Source organism: Podarcis pityusensis (assembly GCF_964106645.2).
Source record: "Podarcis pityusensis genome assembly, chromosome: 16".
Lineage (NCBI taxonomy): Eukaryota > Metazoa > Chordata > Lepidosauria > Squamata > Lacertidae > Podarcis > Podarcis pityusensis.
The window spans coordinates 17,689,414-17,703,306 of record NC_138041.1 but is presented as its reverse complement, the minus strand read 5'-3'; the positions used below and the strand labels follow the sequence as shown (position 1 = coordinate 17,703,306).

Here is a 13,893-nt window from a genome sequence, read left to right as displayed (position 1 = left end):
TAGCCTGTGCATATTTTATGCAAATCTGTTGTGTTTGTTGGTGATGCATGACCAGCCAAGTTAGTCCAGCATGGAAAGATGGGGATGCTGAGGAGTGGTGGTGGTGCAAGCTGCTGTCGCAGCTGTGTCACTTTAATTCACCTCCCTGCCACCCGTTGCCAACCCTCTTCTATCCTCCACGAAGGGAACAGCTGACCTGGTGTGACCTTGGTTAGCTTGAGTGCATTAGGCTGTGTGTGTGCACGCGTGTGTCTGTTGTTTTTGCGGGGAGGGAGAGCATACTTGTATGGTTTGCTGTTAAATCAAGCCTTTTCATTGGAACCGCTTGCTGCGAAAGGCAACCGTCTTCTCCCCCCGCCCCCAAGTTGTAAATAAAAAATAAAATAAAAGCTGAACGTGTCCCATAAACAAGGCGCACGAAAGGCCAGGCGGGGTTAATTCTTTGCCACCTTCTGTTTGACAAGTAAGATTAGGGCTGGCACTTCACCCTGGCCATGCCTTATCGATTAGCGCTAAGGAGATTACTTGGTTGTTCCAGAAGGGTCGGGAAAACTTTTGCAGCTCCTGTTGTCTGTAGGAATTGGGTGCCTCACGCTCCAGGCTCTGATGCAGGCTGATGGCAAAGGCATTTTCCATTGCTAATGCTTTTTCTTCTTCTTTTTTGGTAATTACACACACACACACAGAGAGAGAGAGAGAGAGTGAGTTCTGCTCAACGCCAGATGGAAGGGGAACGAGGCAACAAAGGGTCTTCGGGCACCTGAAAGGCCAACTGATTTACTGTGCCAAGAGCTTTTGCTGACAAGAGCCCACCCACTTGTGCCAGCTGCTCCCCTGGCCAAATTGAGCATAAGCATGTCATTGACACCTTGTGGCATGTTCTACTCAGGCTGGGCCACAGTCTGGAGGCACTCAAGGCCGGTGGTCCACCCACAAAGAACAGGCTTCAAAGAGAATCATCCCTTTGGAGATGGACTGAGGGTGAAGGACCAGTTCCTGGCCTGTATTTTTAGATATGGACCGATTCCTCTTTTGAGAAGGGACAGACGGACAAGGGACTGCAGTCTGGTTCAAGTAAGGGCTGGCCAGCCCACGGGCCTTACAGAGGAGAACCATAGAACTCAGTGTCTTCATGCAGCTTTCCCCAACCTGGTGCCCCCTAGCAGTTTTGAACCATAACTCTCATTGGCCTGAGGAGAGGTTTCTTGTAAATAAAGGGGGTAAAAGCACAAGAAACCTCTCCTCAGGCCAATGAGAGTTATGGTTCAAAACTATTCCACCCGAGTTGTTAGCTTCTGGTTTTCCTGCAATTTAGCTCAAGCATCCAGAGCTGCCCATTCATTTTGCTAGCCCTGCTCCTATGCCGGGGTTGGGGAACTTTTATTTCAGCCCTAGGGCCACATTCTCTTCTGGGCAACCTTCCAAGGGCCCCAGTGTGACAAAACTGGTCATGCTTCCCTAAATCTGCCTCTGCTAGCAGGCTAGTTTCTGCCCACATCTGCAGGCCCCTCCCTATCTTCCATCCAAGGAAGCAAGAGGCATTATCCGGAGTTCAGGGGCATGATGCAACAAGGAAAAAAAACACCTGAGGAGGGGGTGAATCAAGTCCGGTGAGGGGTGTAGCATGGGGGAAATTGTGAGGGCCAGATAAGGATACCTGGGGGGCACATTTGCCTCCCAAGTCTGTGGTTCCCCACTTCTGTCTTGTGCTGTTCCAGACAGCCGCTCCCCAAAATTAAGTGGGAGGAACTTGTTCCCATTACTTCACCTCCATGCCAGGAGAAAGCCTCACCAATAGAGTCAGTGTGGTGTAGTGGTTAGAGTTTCAGATTACGATCTGAGAGACCAGGGTTCAAATACCCATTTGGCTGTGAAGCTCACTGGATGTGACTTGGGGCCAGTTACGGCCTCTCTGCCTAACCTACTTCACAGGGTTGGTGTGGGGATTAACTGAGGAGAGGGAGAACAATGTGTGCCACCTTGAACTCCATGGTGAAGAGGTGGGAAATAAGTGAAATAAATAAATAAATAAATAAATAAATAAATAAATGGTCTCTCCACATCTGCCTGTTGTTACCACCACAGGAACTGAGGCAAAAGAGTGAAAGTTGGCAACCTTTTCAGTGTCTCTGGGCTTCTTTTGCTTTGCACAGAAAAGGAAAGGCGGGGGTGGAGTTTGGGAGAAGGGAGGAATCTCTTTTCCCCTCCGGGTTGGGTATATAAGAGATTGTTGACCTGTTTTATTTCATATATTGTAACTCTGATGTTAATCTCAGCCTAAGCCACCCTGAGAACTTGGTTATTTGGCATACAGATGCCTGAAATAAAAATAAGAAATAAGAAATTTGTGCTTCCTTGGGTCAAGGGGGTGGTGAGAAGCTCCCAGGGAGCAGGACACAGGCATGGTCAGGATCTGAGGGAATTCATGTTCCCAGGCTTTTGGCCATTAGTGGCTACTGGGAAATTCTCTCTGCCCCCTCCCTCCCACCCCACCCTCATGGTCTGTCAGATACCATTACTGATGCTATCTGAGGTTTCCATCTCAGGAGACTGCCAGCCCACAACTTTAATGTTTCAGCTCCAAAACCTTGAAAATACAGTGGTACCTCGGGTTAAGAACTTAATTCGTTCTGGAGGTCTGTTCTTAACTTGAAACTGTTCTTAACCTGAAGCACCACTTTAGCTAATGGGGGCCTCCTGCTGCCGCTGCACGATTTTTTCCCCTCAATCCTTAAGCAAAGTTCTTAACCCAAGGTAATATTTCTGGGTTAGCGGAGTCTGTAACCTGAAGCGTATGTTACCCGAGGTACCATTGTAAAGAGAATGAGGACTGCTGATTTTGATTCTGGAAATATTGACCTCCCTGAGCAGAGCCAGTGTGGGGAAAGAAGTGGCCCAGTCCCAATAGGCAGCCTTGGTTTTCAGACCCCAGGGAAGCTCACTGGAATGGGATTTTACTGGTCAGACGGCTAACATACTAGCAAGGAGGCAACCATCACAGTTTCAGCATCTGCCATTGGGCTAATTGCATTTTGAAAGGCATACGCTTGGGCAAAGTAGGAAACAAGAACAAAACCATCTGATTATGGAAGATTTGAGGGTTTTGGTTTTTGACATTTATATCCCTCCTTTCTTCCTAGCGGTGCCAGGTGGCCTGTGTAATTCTCCCCCTCCCCATTTTATCCTCACAAACACCTTCTGAGGTAGGTTAGGCTGAGAGATTAATACTGGCCCATGGATCACCCAGCAAGATTTGGGGCTGAGCTGGGAATTGAACTCTGGTCTCCAAAGTCCTGGCTCCACACTTTAACCCCTAACCCACGCTGGTTCAGCACTCCAAACTGATCCAGTCCTGATAGGAATTGCCCGTTGACCTCTGCATGTACTTGACTGGCTATAGTTCAGCATGGGGTGGGGGGTGCTTCCCCTTTTCCCCTGCCAGATCTGATTCCTGAATCTGCCAGGTTTCTGTGATTCACTTTTATCATAACTTAAAACCTGCAAGAATCTGGCCTGCGTGAATCCTACTCCTAATGCGACTTTTTGCACCATTTCCACTTTCCTGTGAGAGAAATCCAGTGGTGATTTGAGAGCAAAACCCTACTGATTTTCTCCTCCTCCATATCTCAGAGTTGCCATACGTCTGGGAAAACCCGGATATGCCCTCTTTTTGGGGCCCAAAGTGCCCATCTGGACATATTTTTATATTTTAAAGGAAATGTCTGGGTTTTTCAGGCTCGGGCTGGCAGCAGCTGGGCTGTCCTCTTTTTTGCTCTTCAAGATATGGCAACCGTACCATATCTTATCCTCACAACAACCCTGTGAGGTAAGTCAAGCTCAGAGGCAGTGACTGTTCCCAGGTCACCCAGCAAGCTGCATAGCTGAATTGCGACCAGGTCCTAGTCCAAAACGCTAACCACTATACCATGCTGGCTCTCCAGGTTGTTCCTAAAGCTATCTTCATGACTTTCAAGAAAATTGAGGGAGTAAGGTAAAGTAGGGGCGGTGAAGTTAGAGAAATGTATGGGCACATTTTATATAAATATATATTTTCCTTCATGTTGTAATTTATATCCTTGTTTTAGTGCCCTTACCGTAAACGCTAGCATCTTTTCCGTCTGTAATGAGATTTGTGGCATGCAGAGTACTGGGAAAACTATTTCTTTCTTTCTTTTTAATTTAATAAAGGTTTTTGGTTTTGTGTAATGTACATTCTGCTGTTCAGAAATCAATAGGAGGGAACAAAAAATATATATACACATGAAAATGAACCCAGCGCTGTAAATGTGGGCATCTTAAGTTCATGATGGTTTTAAGACCGGGGGGGGGGGCGGAGGAGGGTGGTGGCGGGGGGGCGTGTATGTGGAAGGTATTTGAGACTCGATGCATTTGAAATGTACATTGTTCAACAAAGTCATTTTTGTTAATGTTCGCCCTGCAAGGTCAGGATCGAAAACACTGATATTTTAATTTCTTGTACAATGGGGATGGTAGAACATCTGGACTAATTTCATTCATTTTAATAACTTGTATGGCGCTTAATATAACAAAATCTCTTTAAGTGGTTCGCAACCATAAAACCACAAGCAGAAAGTCATTGGAAAAACTGAAATTAAGCCTTCAGCCTGTAACAGCGCTTAGAAGAAAACACGCAAGTGACCCATGCTCAAACCTTAAACAGTGGTTAATCTTAACCACTTACTGCTGTAGAAAGCCAATGTTTGAAGCTGGACTCCAAACTTCCATAATAATCCCCAACCATTGGCCATGCTGGCTGCTGGGAGCTGAAGTCCAGCAACATTTGGAGAACCAGAGGTTTCCCACCCTGGAGGCAACTGGAGAGCTCTTCCTGCTCCAAGGAAATGAGTGAGATGCAAATCATAGGAATGCCAGAAGCACTGAGATAAGACATCTCTAGGCCCATTGGCTCCAGAATTGTCTGCTTGGCAGCCTGTGGGATGGGATTTTCCCAGCAGTACCACTCAAGTTCCTTTAATGTAAGGATATGGAACTTTCTCAGCCCAAAGGCCACATGCCAAAATAGGGCTGGGGAAATGGATGTGATTCTTACCTTTCCATTCCAGCAACATACAGGTCAGGGCCTTCTGCACCCACAGACATCTTTCCATCCTCCAGTGGCACCCTTTCAGGGCTGATGTGATGCATCTGATGTAGCCAGTCCCAAAGGCCTCACCGCTACTTCTTGTTTTAACTTACAATTTCAGCATAGTCTTCAAGGGCAGTCCCACATTGGATATGTTGCAGTAGTCAAAGCATATTTCCAAGCATGGATACTATGGGAGGCTATCTTCATCTGGGATAGCCCATAGTTGCCACACCAACCTAAGCTGCTGAAAGGTGCTTTGTGCCAACAAGGCTACTGGGGTCTGTAGAGACAGAGTCTTAATAGCACGCACAAGGGGCAAGTCTGGATGAAACACCATCCAGAACATGCTGCACAGCTGTTTCCTAAATCGGACAAAGCACCTGCCCACAGCATCTCCATCTTATCATGGCTGCGTTTCACCTTATTGGCTGAGCATTGGTTCATAATTTCCAACAGCATTCCCTGAATTTGATGAAAAAGGGAACTAAGAGATGGGTGTCTTCAGGATACATGGGTGGAGTATACAGCATTCAGTATAATTCGCCACCACCCCGGAAGTACCACCACCTGGAATTTGCCAGTGAGGGATGAATAGAAATGCCAAAACACAATGTTCCCGATCCCACATCCAGTAGCCACCCCAAGAGGATTCCTTGATGTTTGGTAATGAAAGCTTGCCGCCCCCACCCATTCTCCATAGCCTCCCCTTTTAGAATATGGCATAGGTTATTTAAGAAAAAACAATGCATGTCCTTTGACATACTGTGGTGTGTTTGGGTGGAATTTCAGCAGGTGTGTTGTTTAAGTGCAGCCCCCCACCTTTCGTTTTCTGAGTGTACATGGAGAAAGGCCATCCTTTTTTGTAATTTCCCTCTCTCGTGACACTAGAACTGGTGGACGTCCAATGAAGCTGAATGGTGGAAGATGAAGTACAGATAAAAGAAAGAACTTCACTCAGCACATAGTTAAACTTTGGAACTCCTGCAGGAGGTGGTGATGGGCACCAACTTGAGTGGCTATTATTAATAGATTGTTATTAATAGATTATTAATTAATTAATATTAATGGTTCTATTAATAGAGGACTGGACTCATTCATTGAGGAGACGCTTCTGAATATTAGTTTCTGGAAGCCCCGCAAGCGGAGAGTGCGCTTGTGTCTGGGTCCCTGTTTGCCTGTTTCCCACTGAGGCACCTCGGGCCCCTGTGGGAACAGGATGCTAGATGGGCCCTTGGCCTGATCCAGCAGGGCACTCCTGATGTTGCGACGGGTTTTTCTGTGCGCTGGAATCGAAACCTTCCGGCCAGGATCCGTCTCTCCTGAGGGGCCCACGAGTCCGCCTCTCCCACCAAAATGTCAAGATCCCTTTCGGGGAGCCCGTCCTGCCAAAGCCAGAGGGCGGCCAAATTTCCACCCGGCTCATGCACACGCGCGCGCCTGCCCTCCCTCCTCCTCCTCCTCCTCCTCCTCCTCTCGGCCACAAAGGAAGCGAGAGAGCCCCGGCTGGCTTCGGGCAGCTGCTGCGCCCCCCCCCCCCCACGTCCTGCCCGCGTGCGCTCCTCGCCTCTCGCTCTGCGGCGCTGCAGCTGTCGCTGCCCTTTAGCCAGCCCCGGCCGGGCCACCATCCCGGGGCAGGGTCTGGGCCAAGGAAGGAGAGAGAGGCGAGGCTGGCCTTTGGAGGGAGGGCGAGAGCCGAGCGCGCCTGAGCCTTGCCCGAACTGCTCCCGCAATAGCCTCTCGGACCCGATCCAGGGCCGTCGAGGCGCAGACGTGGAAAGAAAGGCCGCCGCCGCCGCCGCCGCCCGCGCGTCTCCGCCCCGCGCCGTGAGTCCCGCTGCGCTTCAGTCTTTCCACTGGAGAGCTAAAATTAGCCGCTCCTCCGCAGGGCCGAGAGGGAGGGAGGGATCCGGCGGGCTTGGCTGGAACCGCGAACCGCAGAGGTAGCCTCCCGCCCGCCCCCCTTTCCAGGCGAGGGATAGCGTTGGGGGGAAGTTCAGCCGGGACCCCCAAGCTCCCCTCTTGGCCCGGCTCTTGGGCGCGCACTCAAACCATTGTGCGCGTTTTCCTGTCCGGGGGCTTCAGATCCCCTCTTTCCGACGGATTTCTTTCTTTATTCTTGGATCTTTTTTATTTTTGGCAATTCCCAAAATAGAGCCTGCCGAGGCGTGTGCTGCTTGTGGGGGAGGGCGCGTTTTCCTGCTGGCTGCGTGGCGGTTTGGAGACGGCTCTTTAAGGTGGTGCGGGGCCGGAGAGAACTCGAGGCCGAGTTTCTTTCCGCAACTTTTTTGTTTTGCTTTTGCCTGGGGAGGTTTATCTGTTGCTGCTACGAGCTGGTGGGGGGTCGCGCACCGATCGTGTGTTTTTCAGGGCGAAGGTTGATCTGGGTTTTGCTGGAGGGGCTCCGTGTGACTGCTGGGTTTCAGACTCGCAGGCTGCTCACTTCCAAACGACCTGTTTGTTGAGCGTTTCCCCATATTTGTTTGCCCAGAGTTTACAGGGAGGGTATAAGAAGCAGGCTGCATATTGCATATTCATTCTGGTTTGTTTGTGGGGAGGTTAAACAGTGTCAAGCAAACTTCAACCCAACACTTTCCAGTGCATTTTGCTGGTATGCAATTGAATCCTACTGGCAATGCAGCAGTGGTATGAAATTGCCTCCAGTTGTTGAGCAGCCATCCTAAATTGTACTGCTGAAATGAAGAAATTGGGGTAACCAGGAGTGGGTTTTGATATAGAAGGACTGCAAGTTCATCTCATTTCTTGTACACAAAACAAATTGCAGGGCTCAATATTCTATTACCATTATCATATTTGTAAGAGCACATCAAATTTCCAAAAGCACTGTACATCCTTTAAAAACATGAGACAGCCCCTGTCCTCAGGGTCTCAATCCAATGGACATGATACAAAAGGAAAAAGGAATGGGAAGGGACGAGGAAATATTAAGTGTATGTTGTGTTGTTGGGTTTGTGGACCAGGGTGGTGGATTTCACATTTATAATATATCCCCCCAAAACTGAAGTTTGCCTATCCTCATGTAGAACTCTAAAATACTTTCATTAGAACTTTTATGTGATTGTTTTCAACAAAGAACCGAACCCTGAGATTAGAGCCATGCGGGGTAATGGCAACCCCAGTGGGACTCCAGCACCCTTCAACACATTTATGTATGTTTCTTGCTACTTGGACCTGCTCTGCTTGAAGTTTTTCAGGTTGGAAGCAGAGAAGCAGTGACTAAGGCCCAGCCCAGAACTGGGAGGCTAGTGTCTAGTTCACTGGGCAGTCCTGACTTTTCTTCATTGGTCATCCTTTTCTTCTCAAAACCTTCTGTAGCTTCTCCACTGAATCTTTCCAGATTTGTCCATGCCCTTTTATTTAACTGAGATGTCTGGAGCTGAACATGGAACACTAAATGCCTTTGGAAAAGAGAGTGTATTTTTCGGTTAAGCCTTATGCTTTGCAGTGGAATTGAATTGAAGAAAAAATCAGCAACGTAGAGTGACTGATGTGAGCATATTCTAATTAATAGACGTAAACGGTTGCTCAGTAGAAGAGCACCTGCAAAGGTCCCAGATTCAGTCGCTGGCAGCATCTGAAGGGATGGAATAGCTGATGATGCATCAGAAAGACCCTTTCTCAGCTGGAGACCTTGGAGTCACGCTGCCAGTCAGAGGAGAGCAGCCTTCCCCAACCCTGGGGCCTTCCAGATGTTTGGAACTTCAGCTACCATCTCATCGGGTCCAGTCAGCAATGGGTGGGGCTGATGGCATTTGTAGTCCCAAACATCTGGATTGGAGGAGGCTGGAGCTGAAAATATTAGGTTAGGTGGGTCAAAAGGCTGATTCATTATAAGGGCCAAACTAGACAATTTTGGAAGAAGAAGAAAAGTTGGTTGGGGGTTCTGAGTTCCTTGTATTTCTAGTTTACAGTCTCCTATTCTGCTCTCATGGAACAACTTACAGGTATAACTATAATTCTCTCCTGATGGGACAAATACTGACCAACAATGTGTGTGTATTTTAGATGATTGAGAGGGAGAACTGTGCAGGGAGAAAGGGTTATTACCTCCTGCTCTCATAACCCTCCCGCACAGTGCTGTGTCCCTGATCCAATTCCTTCCCACCTGCATTTTGTTTGTTTTTAAAGGAAAGATCTGGAGAACTGGTCCTGGATCTCCCGTGTCTCACCTTGTTTAATCATTCATTTGCTGCAGCACAGGCAACCAACTGCCCTGTGGCATTTGAAAGATGAACAGATTTATTGGGGTGTAAGCTGAGTTCTATGATAACTTTTTTTTACAGCAAAAAGTACCTTGGGGAACCATTAACAAATTTGTTCGTTAGCCTTTAACAAATTTATTTGTTAGTCTTTAAGCCTGGCAGTTTTCTCCCTCCGCCCCAACTGGGAGCAGTAGCTTGTGAAGTTGCCAGATATCTGTAAATGGAGAACAACAGCACCTTTGCAAGACTAGAATTCCCAGGATTCTTTGGGCAAAGGGGGGGGGGACACTATGCCTGCCTGACCAAAGTGGCATCAAACTAATTTAGTTTGTAGTGTGTGGACAGGGTTTCCCATACACATTCTTACAAGAAACAGGCTCTGTTTTCTGGTCCCTGGTGTTATGCCAGGGGTCAGCAAACTTTTTCAGCAGTCCACTGTCCCTCAGACCTTGTGGGGGGCCGGACTATATTTTGAAAAAAGAAAATGAACGAATTCCTATGCCCCACAAATAACCCAGAGATGCATTTTAAATAAAAGGACACATTCTACTCATGTAAAAACACGCTGATTCCCAGACCGTCCATGGGCCGGATTTCGAAGGCGATTGGGCTGGATCCGGCCCCCGGGCCTTAGTTTGCCTACCCATGTGTTATACCTATATAAGTTCAATATATGAACTGTGGAGGGCGGAGGCAGCTTGTCTCGAGTGCATGTAGCACCTGCATATCTCACACAGCCTGCCATTTTTCTCACACTGGCAAAGTTCACCTGTGTAACTGTTAAAAGTAACTGTTGATAACAGATTGTAGGACGAGAGTCTGTTTTCCAAACGTATCTTTAGCCAAAAGTCTTCCTTTTCTTCTTCTTGTTGCTTTTGGAAACGGTGCTACTGCAAAGTAAATGGATACAAAATCATATAGCAGTTGGAGCCTTCAGGAATATGAGAGGATAGGGAAATTCCTTGGGGTGAGAATAAGGATGCCCAATTTTAGTCTGTGAAACGTTGGAAGTTATTTGTTCATTTTGCATGCGGCCTTTCTTCCACCGTGGAACCCAAAACAGTGCATGTTAATTAATTGATTTATTTCATACATGGTTCCCAGACTGTCTCCCTTCTAGGCTCTGATCAGACTGGGGCCTGCTTAACTTTAGCAAAGCGGGAGCCTCGTGCACCTGGGCTCTTCATGTCTCTGTCAAGGGGCATGTAAGGAAGTAACAATCTGAAAACCCATGGTAGAGCATCTGCATTGCACGAAGAAGGTTGCGGGTTCAGTCCCTGACATCTCCAGATAAGCCTGGGAATGTCCCCTGCCTGGAAACACTGGGCAGTTGCTGTCAGTCAGCGTGAGCAGCATTGAGCCAAATGGATTAGTGGCCCGGCTAAGACTTTTCCCCATTTCCTCATGTACCAATAAATACTGTTGTCTAATCCATCAGTCTTCAGCTGGTGGGAAATAGGAGTCCCAAACATCTGGTGTCAGGTGGGTGAAGCCAGATTTAGGTTGTTGATAATTTCTGAATGGATTTCTCCGCCCCCACACCTCACATACACCCTTAGACACACACCCTCTCCTTCATTGCAACATTTGTGGCCACAGGCCTGAGATAATATGGGTGCTGTGTGTAAATTGGGTGATGACCCCTCCCCACACACACATTGTAGTGTGACACCTGTCAGTGCCTCTTATTTGCTTGATGTGAAGTTTCACAAACCTTGCATGTTATAAGTATTTTAGCCAGGGTTCCTTTGTGGTTCTCTCCTTGTCGTCGCCCCCCCTCCCAAAAAGAAAATTGGCCTGTGTTTCATTTGGGTAGGTGGGTGGGATGGGAGGGGGTTGGAGAGGGGAAACAGATGTAGAGGGAGAGCGGAGGACAGAGAACAAACATAAGAACATAATAAGAGTCCTGTTGTATCAGGCCCATGGCCCATCTAGTCCGGCATCCTGTTCTCAAAGTGGCCAACCAGATGCCTGTAGGAAACCCGCAAGCAGGACTCGAGCACAAGAGCCCTCTTCCTTCCTGTGGTTTACAGCAACTGTTATTCAGAAGCATTAGTGCCTCTGACCGCGGAGGCAGAGCATAGCTATTGGGGCCAGTAGCCATTGATAGCCTTTAGCTTTCATGAGTTTCTCCAATCCTCTTTTAAATCCATGCAAGTTGATGACCATCACTGCCTCCTGTGGGAGAGAATTCCACAGTCTACCTATGTGCTGCGTGAATAAGTAGATGACTTGATATTGTATAAGGCCGATCATAATGTTCTGAGGCTGTGTCAGGTCCCAGAAGGGTCGGGTTAAATACTGTAGCCTTTATGATTTCATAAAGGAAAAGAGAGCCATGCTTGTAACACCCCCAGTTCTTGTACAGCGGATCACTGCCTGAGCTGCATTTATTTATGTCTTTTATTACACTATAGAGGCACCCCCTATAAATGTGTCCAAACCAGGGGTGGCAGAGAAGTTTGTATGGCCCACATTTTTAAGCCAACTGACCTGATTTGTACTTCCCGGACTGAGAAAAAGGACCGTAAAGTGATCAACTTTTCAATTTTGTGCATTTTGTATTGCAGTTCTTGTAGCAAAAGTCATAAAGTCTGCATTTTATATTAAACATCTTTAGAAATGCATGTATTGAGGTAAAAAGCATGCTTAGATGTGCATTTTGTGATGAAACACCTTTAAGTATACATTTGAAGCCTTGTGGGGAGTTTAAAAAAAATAAATAAATAAAAAGCTTTCAGATTCATGCTGCCACAGAACAGAATGGACTTATAAAATAAAGACCTGCAAAAACTGATAGAAAATGGTCTGCTCCATCAATCCTTACAGTAACAAGCAGCTTACAGTAATTTAAGGGTGAGGAACCTAAGTGTCCCCCAAATGTGGCCCTCCAGGCCTCTCTATTGGGCCCTTTGGATTCTCCTCAGACCATATCCCTCCATGCCTTTTGTTTTCCTGAATTGAAGACGGGGAAGCATAGGGAGCTGACTCTTGCATGGCAGGCTTCTGTCACATCTGTTGCCACACCCACTTTGGCCTTTGGTCCCACCCACCACTGACTGGAATGAGGTCCTTGGGCTGAAAAAGGTTCCTCACCGTTTTTGTAATTTTTGTAAGACGTGTTAAAACAGTACATTTAAACAATTCCTAACACCAGTTGAATTAGAAGAAGCAGCACATCCACCCCAAACTGATCAGCCAAGTGGGCTCTGAAGCAGTATTGGAGGCTCCTCTCCATCTTTGTCTGTTGCCTTCATTGAATTAGCAACAGCCCAGTCTCTGCTGATAGGAAATAGTTTTCTGGGTTAAAGCTATGTAAGAAGAAACACAGTGCTCTTGAGATATGTTATCAACAGTTCAAAATATTCTCCCACCAGTTGCAGGGTGTGAAACAACAGGCTGTTTGGAACATATGCTGTAGGAGAGTGGATGCAAGGCAGGGACTTTCAAGCATCCAGGACTGTATTCGTCATTTCCCCACCATGTGCTTGGTGACAACCCCAGAACTTTGAGCAAGATGCCCACAGTGAAACCCATCTTACCCTGCAAGGGGAGTGGGCAGGGGAGCATGTTGCAACTCAAGAATTTCCTCCTGCTTTATTATTATACATCACTTTTCATTTATAAATCTCAAGGAAGTTAACGAGAGCCAGTGTGGTGTAGTGGTTAGAGCATCAGGCTAGGACCTGGGAGACCAGGGTTCAAATCCCCTACTTGGCCCTTAAGCTTGCTGGTTGACCATGGGCCAGCCCCTGCCTCTCTGCCTAACTTACACTGCATTGTTGTTGTGGGGGTTAAATGAGGAGGCGAAGATGCAGCACCTTGAGCTCTTAGGAGAAAAAGGTTGGATATTAATTAAATAAATAAGAAAGGAACCATTAAAATAAAAACATCCAGATAGCCACAACACACAATTTTAGCAACCATAGCAGCCAGAACTATGAAATAACTCATTAGTGATAACCAGGAAACACCAGGAAGAGAGAAAGGTCTTTGACCTTTGCGAAAGTCTTCCCTATCCTTGGTGAGAGCCTAATCTTGTCAGGGAGCTCACTCCACAAAATGGAATTCCTTCCATTCCTGCTGCTTCTGATACTCTGTGCAAGGTGAGAGTGATGGGACTCTGGGTCTTTTTGCCCTCTGGGGTCAGCCCTGCTTGGGCAGAAATGCCAGAGGTGATTGGCTGTGCCTACAGTATACATCAGCATGGTGCCCTTCAGGTCTTCCGAAGGAGGAAGATGGAAGAGTGGCACTCTCTCCCACTTCCTCTTTCGGCTCTATTGCTTTTCAAGGTTAATTGCACTGGATCTGACTTTTGCCCAGACCCCTTGGAAAAGCAAAGTGTGTGTGTGTGCACTTACTCCCCATCTGATTATCTTTATGGATTATGAACAAATTACAGGCTGGTGAGATGGATTTGAAGGCCCATAGCTTAGTGGCAGAGGAAATAGGGCTCTACCTGAGGCCCTCCGAGCTACTGCCAGTCAGAACAGACAACACTGGCCTAGAGGGACAGAATCTGAGGCAGCTTCATTTTTATTTTTTTTTAGCTTTGCTGCAGATCCT

The 13,893-nt window shown here is 47.3% G+C and overlaps 1 protein-coding gene across 5 annotated transcripts in view; it reads left to right on the top strand.

Annotated features, from left to right (window-relative positions):
• Positions 1–13,893, top strand: part of MEF2D (myocyte enhancer factor 2D) — a 143,987-nt gene that overhangs the window by 51,734 nt on the left and 78,360 nt on the right. Inside the window, exon 1 of one of the 5 annotated variants that reach the window (XM_080984261.1) lies at positions 6,723–6,931. The exons of the other annotated variants lie outside the window; for them this stretch is intronic. The gene's annotated coding sequence lies outside the window, so the exon portion shown is untranslated. Of the gene's footprint in view, positions 1–6,722; positions 6,932–13,893 lie in introns of those variants that run through there. 5 annotated transcript variants of the gene reach the window in all.